The sequence below is a fragment of the Littorina saxatilis genome, linkage group LG4 (genome assembly GCF_037325665.1).
Source record: "Littorina saxatilis isolate snail1 linkage group LG4, US_GU_Lsax_2.0, whole genome shotgun sequence".
NCBI classification, from domain to species: Eukaryota; Metazoa; Mollusca; class Gastropoda; order Littorinimorpha; family Littorinidae; genus Littorina; species Littorina saxatilis.
Window position 1 is genome coordinate 50,431,003 of NC_090248.1, and position 16,280 is coordinate 50,447,282.

A 16,280-nucleotide genomic window follows, 5' to 3' on the forward strand; every position below is an offset into this window, starting at 1 on the left:
CAGCTAGCCATTCGTGGCTCAGGTGATTATATTTAATACAAATTTAAAAAAAGGTTTCTTATGTAGCGCACGCCGCACAGCATACACATCACAGGCAGTCGCTTGTCCTGATCGCAGGATAGCGTGAAACATGCTCCGGGAGACTGCCAATAATCCTTACATAGTTATTTAAAGAAATTGTGTATTGGTACAGCATGTTATGCATGTACTAAGATAGCTATTTGTAAATATTTGGTAGATATATATGGTGGTGTCCCGAATTGCTCCCTCCCAATTTGCCCCATCCCATATGGTCCCCAATTATTCTTGCATTTTGCTGTGAGTAACATAACGTGTGCAAAGGCATTTGTCTGAAGCGCATTTCCAAAAAGACCCCCCGCGGGTTAGGGGGAAGAATTTACCCGATGCTCCCCAGCATGTCGTAAGAGGCGACTAACGGATTCTGTTTCTCCTTTTACCCTTGTTAAGTGTTTCTTATATAGTCAATGTTTGTAAAGATTTTAGTCAAGCAGTATGTAAGAAATGTTAAGTCCTTTGTACTGGAAACTTGCATTCTCCCAGTAAGGTAGTATATTGTACTACGTTGCAAGCCCCTGGAGCAATTTTTTTATTAGTGCTTTTGTGAACAAGAAACAATTAACAAGTGGCTCTATCCCATCTCCCCCCCTTTCCCTGTCGCGATATAACCTTCGTTAAACACCAATTAAAGAAAGAATTTCCAAAAAGCATAGTTACCATTTGTTTTTTTAAATCTGAATCCGTGACTGTTGTTCTTGAATACTCTTTCGTTTAGGTTTCCAAAAATGCTGATTTAAAGGGGAAGGATAGTTGAAACTGTAACCGTTTACATTTTGCTCCCAGATTTGCAGTTGTTGTTTTTACTAGGAGTTTGGACGGGCTCGGTGTTCTTGTGGATAAGACATCGGCCTCCTATTCAGAAGGTCATGAGTCAAAATCGCGGCCGCCTGGTAGGTTAAAGGTGGAGAATTTTCTGATCTCCAAGGTCATTGCTTATGTGCAGACCTGCTAGTGCCTTATCCTCCTTCGTGTGTACACGCAAGCACAAGACAAAGTGCGCACGGAAAAGATCCTGTAACCCATGTCAGAGTTTGGTGGGTTATAGAAACACAAAAATACCCTGCATGCTTCCCCCGAAAGCGGCGTATGGCTGCCTGAATGGTGGGGTAAAAACGGTCATACACGTAAAAATCCACTCGTGCAAATTTGTGAGTGAACGTGGGAGTTTCAGCCCATGAGCGAAGAAGAAGAAGAACTATGAGTTTTACTCTTTTAAAAAAATGATTTTCAAATTCGAAGATTGCCACAACAGTAGTCTATCTCATCCGACTTGAACCCTTCAGACTCCCTGTACATGTACTTGCAGTTTAAACTCATATTTTGTCTGAGTAGTAGGTTTTGCCTTTCACGCCTGGTGGCGTGTAGGGCAGCGATTTTGTCTGAGAATAGTTTTCAAATGCAAAGTCCTTCAGAAAAACTGCGAGATAAAAATCTGGAGTGCTAATATCGTGTTGGTGTACCTTCCACTCAGTGGCCGAGTGGTAACGCACTTGCGCTCGATCGGAAGCGAGAGGTTGCGAGTTCGACCCTGGGTCAGGGCGTTAGCAATTTTCTGCCCCCTTTCCTAACCTAGGTGGTGGGTTCAAGTCTTTCGGATGAGACGAAAAACCGAGGTCCCTTCGTGTACACTACATTGGGGTGTGCACGTTAAAGATCCCACGATTGACAAAAGGGTCTTTTCTGGCAAAATTGTATAGGCATAGATAAATTTTCATCAAAATGTCCACCAAAATACCCGTGTGACTTGGAATAATAGGCCGTGAAAAGCAGGATATGCGCCGAAATGGCTGCGATCTGCTGGCCGATGTGAATGCGTGATGTATTGTGTAAAACAATATTCCATCTCACACGGCATAAATAAATCCCTGTGCCTTGAATATGTGCGCGATATAAATTGCATAAAATAAAATCCCTGAGCTTAGAACTGTACCCACAGAATACGCGCAATATAAGCCTCATATTGATTGGTATGTAAGAAATGTTAAAGTCCTTTGTACTGGAAACTTGCATTCTCCCAGTAAGGTAGTATATTGTACTACGTTGCAAGCCCCTGGAGCAATTTTTTTATTAGTGCTTTTGTGAACAAGAAACAATTAACAAGTGGCTCTATCCCATAAATATAGCCTTATAAATGTACTCCGTGACTGTATTTGTATATGGTGAAAAGGAGAAGATATAAAATTTGTGAAATAGGACTTCGTATTTGGTTTTGTCATAATGAATTTGTTGTTTCTGTGTGTGTGTGTGTGTGTGTGTGTGTGTGTGTGTGTGTGTGTGTGTGTGTGTGTGTGTGTGTGTGTGTGTGTGTGAGCATGCATGCGTGCTTATGTGTGAGTGCACAATTGTGTGTGTGTATTAATCCAGCAGAAACAGCTTCTCTTCCATACATTTGAATCATTTATATTGATACCACATGGAGACTATTCTGAACACACAAGCGTGGTTTTCTCTCTACAGTGCTTTTCCTAAAGTTAAATATTGAATTTTTGAATTTAAAAGTTTTTGGCACACCACTTTAAGATAATGCTCAAGGAAAAATAAATAGTCTTCTTTTTTCATTAACGCTTTTTCTCACAGTGATGTGTCAATATCTCAGACGCAAATCCAGAGTCATGCACCGTTTTATGCTTGGGAAGCGCACTATACTCACTTTGAAACGTGCATAGTGTCAAAAGAAATCACACACACACACACACACACACACACACACACACACACACACTGAAAGTATGAAGAAGCCCCTCCAACTTTTGGTTGAGTTTGACTGCATTACCTTGAGGAGACTGACGACACTTCACAATGGAAAAAAAATAACTTTTACATTTCAGTGATTTGTTTTAAGTACAAAAGTACAAGTGAAAGTAGAAATAAATTAACGTGACACTATCCCGTAATCACATATCAGGGTCAACTATAATCAGTCCATTGGTTTACAAAACTTTATTCAATTTGTTATCATGACAGAAACAATGCATTGTTTTTTTAAGATAACTCAAGCATAAATGCTTATTTTAAGTCATCCTGGTATGTACATAACAAAGTTTAGCATGATGGCGGACTAGATACATTTACTCATTTCAGACAACGAAAACAAACAGACAAACCTGATGCGCAAGCAATCAAAAAAGGGAGGGGGTGGTAGTACAGAACTTGGTGGGGTAAAAACAAGAAACAAAAAGAAATGGGGTACGAGAGAACAGAATTCAGCATAAGGGGGAAAAAAAGGACGACGAAGACTTGGAGCGCCAGAAATGTTGGAAGAGTGGGTCACGTCACAATAATATTAAATGCACAGAAGACACACACGCAAAGTTAATACATTTTGTGATCGGCGAAAATGGCACTAAATTACATAACGATTGGGCCATAATCGATAAGTCGAAACAAGGACACAAAACACGAGAGAAATTACGAAGAACAATTGGTCAGGCAGCATTTGTCTCATGACAGTGTCAAATGAACATTATGAATAAAATGTAGAGGCTCATGTACGGAACATGCCTGTTTGTCTTAATAAATTCTTGTACAGTTATGAATATGGTCTGATTGACATTCCGGGAATATTGCGGGATGCCTTTCAATAATATTTCAATAAACTTATAATCAGTTATCAATTGACAATAATCGTACATCTCTACACAAGGGTCAATGCAACAAATAGTGCTCAGCAGTCTCCCTTGGGTAACCGCACTCACATTTGGGGCAATCCTTGAGGTGCCGCTGACAAATCAAAATTCAAATCACTCATACCAATACCATACCTGTCAAGTCCTACGCATTCTGCGTAATTCTTACGGATTTTCGGTGTTTTTTTGGGTCCTACGTCGTATACCTCAAACCATACGCATTTTCAGCATTAAAAAAAAAAAAAAAAATTTTTTTGTTTTTTTTTGTTGCTGGCATGGACTGCCGTTCATTCATTTCTGAGGAGGAGCTTGCACCAGCCACACAACAGAAGTTCTGGCATGATGTGCGCCAGTTCTACATGGCCTGTGTGAGGAAAATGTTGAATAAATTTCCATTTGGCAGTGAAACCCTGCAACACCTTCAAGTGCTGGATCACAGTCTGGGAGCTGACACACTGACTGCCTTCTTACAGGTCAAAATTAACTCTGATGCATGCTGCCATGATTTTAAGGTGACTGGCAGCATGATTGACAAAGCAAAGATTTGCACAGATGAATACAACAAAGAACACAAGTGACAAGTGACAAAAAAAATGAACGAACAAGAGTGCAGTGTAAATGTATTACATGTAGTGGTAAATAAAGAGCAGTTTGTGTAGAAAGGAATTTATGTGTTTTACTTTTAGTTTGCGAAAAACAATCTGATTGGTTTAGTGTGTATGCGTGAGAAGTTGAATTTGTGCGTTTAACCACATCCTGATCCACGCATTAACTATGGTTTTTGATCCCCAACTATGGTTTCTTATGCCATTTACTATGGTCAGAGGCCAAAAGTACTTGACAGGTATGCAATACGCAGTCTGCAATTATGGACTTTTTCAAATCTATCTCCAAAATAATAATGACATGGTACTTTAAAATCAACGTTGATTGCAGTAAAGTAATTGACTGACAATTAAGGTTGTATGTGGGGTGCCTAAAATTTGAACTTTTCTTATTCCCGAATATTTTTTGTGGGCGCAGAAGCACGGGGCAAATGGTATTGTTTTTTTCTGGAGGGGGATCAGACAATATAAAACCAATTAGAGGCCGAGTTGCCTGACAGAAAGGCCAATTCTAGCCCCAGTCCATGCCGGTTACATGTAATTAGCTATGCACACATTTCAGATCGATACCCAACCTTACTGAGCATCAGTTCTTTGCGTTATTTTAATTTTCTTGTTTTTCTTTAAAATAAAAAAGGGAATGGTTTTATTGATGTCATTTTATTATGTCATTATCTAGTCAGCATAAATGACTTTTATGGATACAGGAGAAAGTGTTAAAATGTGAAGATTTCAAGTGTGGTTTGTGGTCATCTGCTCAGTTGACCACTTAAAATGTTGTTTCATTTGATGATACGTTTTGTTTGGTGTTCCCGCTTGAATGTGACAGTAAGTTGTACAATGTTACTGTGTGTGTGTGTGTGTGTGTGTGTGTGTGTGTGTGTGTGTGTGTGTGTGTGTGTGTGCGTGCGTGAGTGTGTTTGTGTGTGTTGGTGTGTGTGTGTGTTTGGTAACCGGCTTTGTACAGCGGGACCACCTTATTTTGTCATGTATTTTTATTCATTCTGGAGCTTTATTAAATAAACTGCCCATTTCAATCACAACTCTGGTCTGGTCTTATTGTCAGTGTTGCATAAATGATTGTATGTGAGCTTGTGAACATACAAAGAAAAAAGAAAGAAACATTCTGTGTCCGCGAAATATCTTGACTAAAAATCAGGCGGAAGACTACACCTGTTGCATTTCCTATTATGCTCAGGCAATTATAACTGAGGGCGGAAGCGACAATGATTCGTTTTCCCCCCAGATAACATTAATTTGTAGAGACGGAAAAGGAACACGCACATTCTGGAACTGATTTGTGTAAATAACTGAGAGGGTGTTTTGTCTGTTTTGTGAAACGGTCCTCACACATTTGCAAAGTTCCACAGTTAGGCAGCTGAATTAAAGCATTACATAATGCATAGTGTAAACTCTAGGCCTACTTCAAGGTCTTATTACTTCAAGATGCATACACGTGCTGTTGTATCTGTTAGTGCTTGCCGGACACCAGTGCTGATTAAAATGGCTTAGATTGTTACTAATTTGAAACTACAGTATGTCCTTTTACGTGTTGTGACAATTTTGTTGGTACCGATGATTTATAAAAAGACTTTTATCACAGGTTTATTTCGTATCAAACATTTATACTTACTTTCAAGTTCGAGTATAAGTTTACTTCCACGAGGAGAGTCTCTCTGTGTGCGCGCGCGCGCGCGCGCGTGTGTGTTTGTGTGTGTGCGTGCGTGCGTGCGCGCTTAAAGATTCTTGATTTTGGAACATAAGCAGTTTATCTGTCAGGGAGGTGTGTGTGTTTTCATGGCTGCGTGTTCTTTTCCCTCTCATTCTTCCTCTCGGCAGTCCGGCTTCAGAGTCATTTTGTTCCTCCAGGCTCAAAGCAGAAAGCAGCAATGTTTTAAAACATTCAAAAACAAGGATTGTATGTGAGTGTGAGTCATAATTTTCTTTTAAGAACCGAATCATAGCACCACAAGGTTCAAATATGTGCACAAAGCAAAAATAGTGCAAAGCAAAAATTAGGAAAGCAGCATATGGCCATGACTGGAGACACTGCTTTTTGTATCGATCATTCTGCAGACGTCACACTCTGGAGAAAATAAAACATGACAGAACTCAGTACTGATGTTCTCTGTAAACCATGATTTACATCTTTTACCTTATTCCATACGACATTGCGAGTTTTGCCGTTGTTTCCCTGATAATAAGTCTCGTACTTAGGCACTGTTTGTTTTTCCTCAGTTCATATTCAGAATTTTGCCACGTTTGTTTTGTTGTTGTTGTTGTGCTTGTTTAATTTAGGTTTGTTGTTTTTGTTTAAAACACTCAAACATACGCACACATCACACGCACACTTTTACTTTTTAAGTTATAATAAGTATTGCATTCAGCCACTGTTTTTTTCTCCTCAGTTGATATTCTGATTTTTGTCAGTTTTTGTGTCATTTGTTTTTGTTGTGCTTGTTTGATTTAGGTTTGGTGTTGTTTGTCGTTGTTGTTTGTTTAACACACACTCAAACACACACACACACACACTAACCAGACACACACACCACCACCACCACCACCACCACCACAAGAATAGGTTTACACTCACTTTTTCCTCCACGTTTTAATTTTGGCAATATCATTAACCCAGGATTGCAAAGCAGGGATCATTTGTCAATTTCATAACAACGTACATACAATTTCAGCTGGTTACTGCAATAAAATGTGCATCATCACAGGTTTCTGCTGGAATGACAGTGTCTTATGTGTCAACACAAAATACACACACACAAAATGGGTGTGGTGCTGCATGCCCCATAATAGATCCTAACTTCACCCTCTAAACCTCCCTGCAGATGCATGTTTTGTGCACAAAAATAGCCTTTTAAAATATGCAGTATACAAAATAACAAGAAGGGCAAAGCCCATACGACTCACATGCTTTACACATTTTTCCTACCAAAATACATGTGACCTTGACCCAAGGTCAAGGTCATCCAAGGTCATGCAACACAAAGCTGTTAATTCAAGACATAAGAAATACAATGGTGCTTATTGGCTCTTTCTACCATGAGATATGGTCACTTTTAGTGGTTCACTACCTTATTTTGGTCACATTTCATAAGGGTCAAAGTGACCTTGACCTTGATCATATGTGACCAAATGTGTCTCATGATGAAAGCATAACATGTGCCCCACATAATTTTTAAGTTTGAAACAGTTATCTTCCATAGTTCAGGGTCAAGGTCACTTCAAAATATGTATACAATCCAACTTTGAAGAGCTCCTGTGACCTTGACCTTGAAGCAAGGTAAACCAAACTGGTATCAAAAGATGGGGCTTACTTTGCCCTATATATCATATATAGGTGAGGTATTGAATCTCAAAAACTTCAGAGAAAATGGGAAAAATGTGAAAAATAGGTCAAGATGCTATGTATGTTTTTTGGGGCCTTGTCATCATACACCATCTTGCCAAATTTGGTACTGATAGACTGAATAGTGTCCAAGAAATATCCAACGTTAAAGTTTTCCGGACGTCCGGACGGACGACTCGGGTGAGTACATAGACTCACTTTTGCTTCGCATGTGAGTCAAAAATGCAGACGACATTTCTACATTTGATGGGGGAGTTGTCCTGTATTAGAATTATTTATCAAATAATTAAAGTTAACCAAAGTATATGTAATAAAACCAAGGAGTCCTCTGTTAAGTAGCTCAACACAATGATCGCAGCCCAGGGTGCTAACACAGTTAGGGTATGTTGTTCAAGACTTGGAAGGTCAAGGTTTTAAAGTATGCTTCAGTAACGGAATCTTATAACAAAGCTAAAACATTTACCACTGAAGCAAAACCATCTCTGAACAATTCAAAATTGTCACACGTACTAGTTTTACATTTTAAGGATCTTGCCAAGTGCATATCTTTTTATTGTTTCTTCTTCCTCTTCAGTGTTCAGTGTTTGCATTTGGATGTGTGCTCTCTGGCCAAGTCTTGTTGCACAGGGGTGGCAAGGAAAGGCAACCCTCTCAGAACGTGTTGCAGAGTCTGTTCTTCCTACCCTAGCCACAGTCCGCTGTAGGTGCAAAACCTATCCTTTTGAGGTGTACCTTCAGACAGCAGTGTCCTGTGCGAAGGCGGAAGATGGCTCTCTGTTCTGTGTGAGTACAATGGGGATATGGTCTTGAATGAGCTGGTATCTGTCTGTCTTTTTGTTGTTGATATAGACATCAAAGAAGCTCCAGCACCAGCCAAGTGTTGACTGTTTTCTTTATGCGTAACCTAGTCCTGGCAGCAGCTGTTGTCCATCTGTAAACAAGCAAGATCATTATTATAATATATTGATGGTGTATATGTTTTACCAGAAAGACGAGTAAAATACCACTTAATTTTTGTTTTAGTAATGAGGCATACATGCAGTTGAACGATCATATCTTGTGATATCTGCCCTCTGAAAAAAACCTACTATTCAAAATGTACTTTTACATCTTGTTTTTTTAACTTAGGCTTTTGAAGATCCACATTTACCACCCAAAAGGAGCCTGGCGATACTGGCATGCTTTAATTAAGATGACGTGTTACTCAGAAATGCTTTAATGACTTATTGCGGTCCATCATTTTAGAAAAAAAATCTCCTTACGTATAGTCAGTAGTGCTTTTAGTTATGCGCTATAGAAATCTCCTTAATAAATAAATAAATACTGGTGGTGGTTCACTGCAAAGCATAACCTGATATGATTTCTTCATAGCACCTGACTGGAAATGAAGTTTCATACAATAAAAACTATACTGCGCCAGATTTACAGCAGTTCTGTTGAATTCACACAGTCAGAAAATTTCAAGGCTGTCCTCAACATTCTATGCTCACACACACACACACACGACTTGACTTCACTTAGGAAGGTTATGTGATGCTTAAATCATCTGTCTTGCCACTATTTCATCACAAGTAACCACTGTGTTTATTGCTGGTATGTGCCGGAGTGGAGGGATAGTCTTACCCCATGTAAAAAAAAAAAAAAAAAAGCCTGGCAGGTGATCTGAGATGCCTTTAATAACACAAAGCTGCCTCTGTAAACAATTCTGCTTTTACACATGCTATCCCTTAACTTGGATTCATACCAAAATCAAGCCTAGCTTCATAGGAAACAGAATGTTACTTCAGCATTTAGAATTATGATCTTATTCCATGTACACGCCTTGGCAAATCTGACTCGATCACTACAGCAAGAAGTCAGTGTGTTGATTGTTCATATGTGACCAAGTTGAGGGATGAGCTTATCCTATGTTAAAGCCTGGCCTGAACTGAGACGGTGAAGAGAAGTAGTGTGCCTTTAATGACACAATGCTTTCTTTGTAAGCAATAGATTCAACATCTCAGATCTGGTCAGGCCTATACAAATGCCATCCCTCAACTTGGTTCATACAAAAATCATGTGCCTGGCTAGAGAGTGGGGATTTGTTGTTCTCTTTTTCGAAATCCAAAATAAGCAAAACCAGGTCTTAAAAAGGAGCAAGTCTTAAAATGGGAGTGAATTTACAGATGTTATGAACAAGAAGTCTGCGTAAACAGGGTCATTAATAGGAAGGAGTCTTAGATTGGGGTGTCTTAAAAGGGGCAGTGTGTGTGTGTGTGTGTGGGGGGGGGGGGGAGTCCACAGTAATGACCATAAAATAATCAAAATAATACTATTAGTCATCTTATTCTCTACCAAATTTCTAGAGGTCAAGACAATGATACAGATTTTTTACTTGTGTCACTGTTAGTGTCATTCTATGAATAACAGACCAATAGAAAGAGAGAGAAAGAGAGCTCTGTGGTTTTCTTTTACCTGGGTTCATGCTCAGTTGCTTGAAAATTGACTTGTCAGAGGTTCTTCTTCAGCCTTACACCCACATGCAAGAGAACTTGTACCAGATAATGAAATAAGTGAACTTTGAAGTGCATTCATAATTAAAGCCCAATCATGTGGTTTAACCTACCTAGTCTTGAAAAGCCTGTCCGAGGAAACAGAACAAGCACCCTTCCGCAGACCTTCCTAACTGGAGAGTCTTGGTTGTAACCGCACACTTTCTAAAGTAGTCCATAAGCAGTTCCATGTGCCTATGTTTTCACTGGAACCAGCTCCTTTGTGTACCTGTGATCTGGATGAGCTGCAACACATAAAACTTTCATATGAACACTATGTCATAAGTACACCAGTTAGCATACATCAAACACCGAGGAGCATCACAAGATATGTTCTAAGGAGGTAACAACTATTGTCACAAAGTGTTTATGATACAGCCACAGGCACATGGCACTGAGTGGTCAATTGGTGAGGGGGGTGGGCAGAAGTTCTGCTCAGTCTTGTCTACTGATACAACACTTTGTGGTGGTGTAAGGCAGGGAATCACACCCCAACCACTGGCCCCGCCCACCTGGTGTCGAGTGCCTGAGGATACATCAGTCCCAGTCATGGCTGGCCCCCGGTTTGACCAGACAACTGCCATGTATGGGTACATTTACTTTACAGTACAGATTAGTTTTCAATAGCAATGACATCATGGACGCACACCTGCCCAACACTGACAGCAAAATCAGCGACCAAACGTGATAAAGAGTAACTAATCGTCACAAACATCAAAATGCTTTGCATTAATTTTCTTGAAGAGGTCATTCTTAACCAGATAATCATTTATAGGCAATTGAAGATTATTATTCCACCTACAGGCTATCACTCCTATGGCTGTTACTTGTAACACATTTCATTTCTTAAAATATGTTTTGTAAAGTACATAGATTTCACTAAAAGGCACATTCCTTCTCATGAAAACAATTTGGCTCACCGTCTCAGATCTGGTAGGGCTTTAAAATGGGATAAGACATGATCTCCAGGGGTCGACACTAACTTATTTGGCCTGGGGCCACACTGGCCCCAGAGATGGAAATTGCTGGGGCGGAAAAAAAAAATCTGGGGCCCACTCTCAGTATTCACGTGCGGCAATGCATTGTCTGTTTTTCTTCATCGTACTGAAGCCAGGGAAATTCTTTCAACCATTTGACATTGAAATTACGACAGCGATTCGCGCTTTTGGCTGCATCGGTCTCCTTTTTTCGTTTCTCTCCACCCTGTTCTTCATCTTCATCTCCATGTCTTTTTACACCAGGGATGTGTCGCCACATTTTGCGTTTGGCATTTGAAGGCGATACTTATCTCTCACGCTAAAGAGCGCAATCTGGGAGTTATTTCCCTTACGACATTGTCCTTCGACGATTTGAATGTGTTTTTTTTCTTGACTGCGGCATTGATCGTAACGCAAATTTCAGTGACGACTTTGACTGGCGATTTTTAGTGATTGGCTCTGCTGGCATTAGAATTTTCGGTTTGTCATTGTTGGAATTTATCCTGGGGCGGAGTGGGCCCCAAGCTTCGGCAATGTTTGGGGCGGAACACAAAACTCTGGGGCGTTCCGCCCCCCGCCCCCGCTAGTGTCGAACCCCTGATCTCTTAACTTGTTCACATACCCCAAAAAGTGCGATTGTGTTATGAATAAATGCTGTAAAAGCTACCTGTACTAGTTCATTAAAAAAACAAATCACAAAATGTCACTTCACCACAGCATGCAAACAGTGTGTTTATTTCTGGTATGTGTCTAAAGGCGGAGACAGACGCACAACACAAAACCCTGTTTTCGACAAAAACACCATCTCAAAACGTCGGGGAAACACATGTTTTTAAAGAGGGGATGTCACGTGCGAAAAACACAGATGAAGCGCGGTGCGTGTTTTCACAGAAATATCGGTCAGTGTCAGCTTGACCCGTCCAGCTATCGCCCTGTGTTTGAGTTTGTAAACAACACGGCTGGCAGTGCCCACTGATACGGTCAGTGTCCACTGATACGGTCAGTGTCCACTGATACGGTCAGTGTCCACTGATACGGTCAGTGTCAGCTTGACCCGTTCAGCTACCGCGCTGTGTTTGGGTTTGTAAACAACACGGCTGGCAGCGCCCACTGATATTATTGCCTCTCTTCAATCGTGACAGGATCCATAGACTCTAGTTAGGATTCATGGGTCCGATACTACCCTGAATCGGTACCACATCTGAGTCTGCCATTTTTTTCTATCTCCGTGGTGCCGGAAACCGAGTCACTTGAGTTGATCGTCCGCGTTCATTGGCTGACTACCAAAACGTGTTTTTAGATTTTAGAGCATGCTCTAAAACCCAAAACACGATGCAAAAACACGAAACAGTGTTTTCTGAAACGCGTTTTGGGGGATGTCACATGGGAAACACGCTGTTTTGTGTTTGTTTTAAAAGGAAACACTGTTTTGTGTTGTGCGTCTGACATGGCCTTAACACAGACACACACACACACCATACACCAAAGCAACACAAAAGCCGAAAACATGCCTACCATCTAAATGAGGATATCCAGTTCCAACTGTCTTCTGCCACTATAACACTGCCAGAGACACCATGGTGTAGAAAGTCAGTTTAAAGAGAGACTACCTGGAAGAAAAATATATATACTATAATAATAATAAAACACCCAGTGCAATAGACATACTCTCTCGTTAAAGGCTTACTTTACTATGTAAAAACATTTTGCTTCACAATCACAGTCTCAGATCTTGTCAGGCTTTTACTTGGGATAAGATCATCCCTCTACTTGGACGCATACCAACATAGATCAGCTTGAATGTTTGTGAAAATATCCCATATTTTGAGTTAACTCACCACAGCAAGCAGTCACTGAATATATATTTTATTTTTTAGTATGTGGCCAAGATGAGGGATTCCATGTTAAAGCATAGCCATATAATATCTGAGACAGTGACCCACACTATAGTGACAAGGCAAGTGTGCCTTTAAATTGTAAACTGTTATATATGTGCATTTTGACTTCTTCATAAATTATAACCCTGATGCAGGCAGTCATCAGTAGTGGTTTAGTACCTAGAATGAGAAAAGAATGAACTTGCAAGAAAGAAACTGAGTCAAAATCAAAATACCCTTTATATTACAAACTAGATTCCACGGGGGCAGACAGGGTTTGAGGTTAGAAAGCTCTGAAAATAACTCTGCTATTTGAAATTGACTAATAGTATTAACTTATAACGTCATACATGATACAAACAAATGAACTAAGGCTTTTGAAGATCCATATCCAATCCTGCTACACAAAGGCACAAGCAGAGGTTGAAATTGCCAGGGTCATTTTCCATTCCCATGTAGCCTGGATTTAATTACTGGCATGTTTTTTTTTAAAGAGGTGTGTCACTCAGAATGACTGGAGATGGTTCATTCAATGCAGAGCATAATATACCATTGATTTCTTCATGCCATCTGATTTGCCGGTGAATTCACAGGGCAAGAACAATTCAAGACTGGCCTCAACATTTTATGCTGACTGTAAATTGTAATTATATAATATATCCACCCTAGCTAACTGGTACACTAATCACTTGCTCTGGCGGACTTCTTTTTCCAACATCATAAATCTGTTATTTGTACTTTAGCCTTTTGTGGTAAAATATTCTCATTACCAAGTTGCACTCACAATCTATTGCTAGTGTATTTTGGAAATGATCAAAAGCCTTACTTGTGTTCTATAACAGCACCATGTCACTGTTGCGGGAAGAATGAGGCAGGGCTTGGTAATAACTGAGACCTGCAAGTAAACAAAACATATTTAGAATCTCATCATGTGTTATTTTGTTATATCTATGTCATGAGGTCTTACATTGCAATAACAAACACACGCATAACTTAACTCAGCAATGTGTTCTAATAAGAGTAATTGTTTAATGAATTAACGCTGAAGAAGCTACTAGTTGCTTAAACAAATTCATAGCAAAATGTCACTTGATCACCACATCAAGCACACTGTATGTTCATTTCTGGTATGTATGCAAGTGGAGGGATGATCTTGTTCCATGTAAAATCCTAGCTCAGCTGATCTCTCTCAACTTGGATTCATACCACACATTAGGAGCCTGGCTGTTTCTGTTCAGTGGGCATTTCTCCATTTGTTTTATTTGAATGCATTTCTTAAAAAGAACACTTCCTCTGCACAGCAAGCAGTCAGGATGTTATATGAAGTCTTATATCGCGCGCGTATCTCCAGACTCGGACTCAAGGCGCAGGGATTTATTTATGCCGTGTGAGATGGAATTTTTTTTTACACAATACATCACGCATTCACATCGACCAGCAGATCGCAGCCATTTCGGCGCATATCTTACTTTTTACGGCCTATTATTCCAAGTCACACGGGTATTTTGGGTGGTCATTTTTATCTTTGCCTTAATACAATTTTGCCAGGAAAGACCCTTTTGTCAATCGTGGGATCTTTAACGTGCACACCCCAATGTAGTGTACACGAAGGGACCTCGGTTTTTCTTCTCATCCGAAAGACTAGCACTTGAACCCACCACCTAGGTTAGGAAAGGGGGGAGAAAATTGCTAACGCCCTGACCCAGGGTCGAAATCGCAACCTCTCGCTTCTGAGCGCAAGTGCGTTACCACCCGACCACCCAGTCCTTTTTGTTCCAAATCAAACGTTGTTTTGCTCCAACCAAGACTGCAGATCTTGGCAAACATGTGGCATATTAAAAACTAGATTTGATGACCTTACCCGTACTCACCCTGAAAAGTGCCGATCTAGATTTTGCAACAGAGGGGACAGAGGTTGTACCTCTCCTCATGCAGACACCGCATAACAAATATGTGTAACAAATCCAGTTGCAACACTGTAGTTTCATGGCTTAATTTCATTGACTGATTGAGTCAGCAGTAGTGAGTACTACATGTCATTATGATCATACCAGTATTAGTGAGTATTACAATTGGAGCAATCTGCAGAATTGTTACCAATACATCATCATAACAGAAATTCCTCAGTGCATGAGACATTGGTGTGTAGACATATAATACATAAATATGTAGATCTTTAAAACATTCAATGAGTCATGGGACTAAAAACTGCTAAAGCCTTATGTGGCAACATCACAAACAAACAAAATTAACCAACCCCAAATTATGTCAACCTCATGGCCCTTGACTAGTTCAAGTTGTACTGTTGTACTAGCCAACAGACATGTATAAAAAGGAACTTGTTGATTGCTCTGCGTCATTATCAATATCATGATGCTGAGAGTCGAAATGCAGTTCAAACACAGACAGAACAAAATGGAATCTTTGAGTTTGAAATTGAATGAAAAAAAAAGTAATTTGTATGGTCATGGTGTAGAAGTTTTGAACTTTAGCGTTGTAAATTCATTGCTCCGAATCAACTGCAATCTAACCCTCCGATTTATGTCCTAAGTCATTTACATACCTTTGGAGTTTTACGGAATGGGTATAACGTCCTTTCCTCTAATGATCTACTTTGGGATTTTGCCCAGTCGCCGTCTCCTTGACCTACTTGGAGTCCTTGCTGGGTTGAATCGGCTGAGGAGCGAACCCATGACGACTCGCAACGCGAGGAACCAGAAGAGGAATCTAGGTTTATTTTGCGTGTTTTGGGCCTGCCGACCCTACTTATAGTCAGATCCACAACCGGCACGAAGCTTCTTTTCGCAGGGCGAAACCGCCCCACTCGTGACTTCTTCCGATGTCCGCCATGTTTCAAGTGACAAAAAAGTAGAAACGATCTAACGAATAACTTTCATTTCAAGCACAGTCAAAAAAAAAAAAAAAAAAGTACAAAAGAAGGGGTGGAGAAAATGGCATTATCTAGACAGACTCAACTCGGATAAACTAAGAGGGACTTATAACTACTGAAGATTGAGAGCACAGCGGACGTCCTGTAAATTCCCGATCCATTTTTTTCCCCTTCCCATTTCGGTATACTGTTCTCTGCTTGTAACGCTACGCAACAGGATAAGAGATATCCTGAGGGTATAAGTGATACTCCCACATACGTTGCACAAGCATAATTTGACGTTACCTTATATACGGTCCAACCGGTGTGCAATGGGTGGAGGAGAGAGAGAGGAG

The 16,280-nt window shown here is 40.2% G+C and overlaps 1 protein-coding gene and 1 long non-coding RNA gene across 4 annotated transcripts in view; both read right to left on the bottom strand.

Moving 5' to 3' along the window:
• Positions 1 to 16,280, bottom strand: part of LOC138965016 (monoglyceride lipase-like) — a 234,316-nt gene that overhangs the window by 74,426 nt on the left and 143,610 nt on the right. The gene's annotated exons all lie outside the window — the stretch shown is intronic.
• Positions 6,903 to 15,920, bottom strand: LOC138965019 (uncharacterized). 2 transcript variants are annotated; one of them, XR_011455263.1, is made up of 5 exons: positions 15,706 to 15,920; positions 13,882 to 13,950; positions 12,694 to 12,788; positions 10,276 to 10,446; positions 6,903 to 8,601 (listed from the first exon to the last, which is right to left on the bottom strand). It is a non-coding gene; the product is annotated as an uncharacterized lncRNA (long non-coding RNA). The 2 variants fall into 2 exon arrangements; XR_011455262.1 differs by having other exon boundaries at positions 15,619 to 15,918.